The following is a 366-nucleotide window of genomic DNA, read 5'->3' as shown; positions in this document are numbered from 1 at the left end:
CATACTTGGGTGAACCTTTTCAGATTGTGACCCAGCTTTGCTAGAGTCCCCAATTAGAGGTGTCCAGGGTTCTTAAGCACACTCTTTTTGCCTTGGAATACAACTTTATTTCTTTCTTTTTCTCTCTCTTTTATCTTTTTCTTTTTCTCTCTCTTTTTCGATTTTTTTTTGAATTCACTGCTTTTTCTTGCTTCAAGAATCAATCTGATGATTTTTCAGATCCTCAATAACAGTTCTCTTTTTTCTCATTCTTTCCAGAGCCAACAATTTTAACATTCTCAAAAAAACAAATTCAAAAGACATATGCACTGTTCAAGCATTCATTCAGAAAACAAAAAGTATTGTCACCACATCAAACTAATTCAA

Source organism: Arachis duranensis, chromosome 3 (genome assembly GCF_000817695.3).
Source record: "Arachis duranensis cultivar V14167 chromosome 3, aradu.V14167.gnm2.J7QH, whole genome shotgun sequence".
In the NCBI taxonomy this organism is placed as follows: Eukaryota; Viridiplantae; Streptophyta; class Magnoliopsida; order Fabales; family Fabaceae; genus Arachis; species Arachis duranensis.
This window is presented reverse-complemented; position numbering follows the sequence as displayed.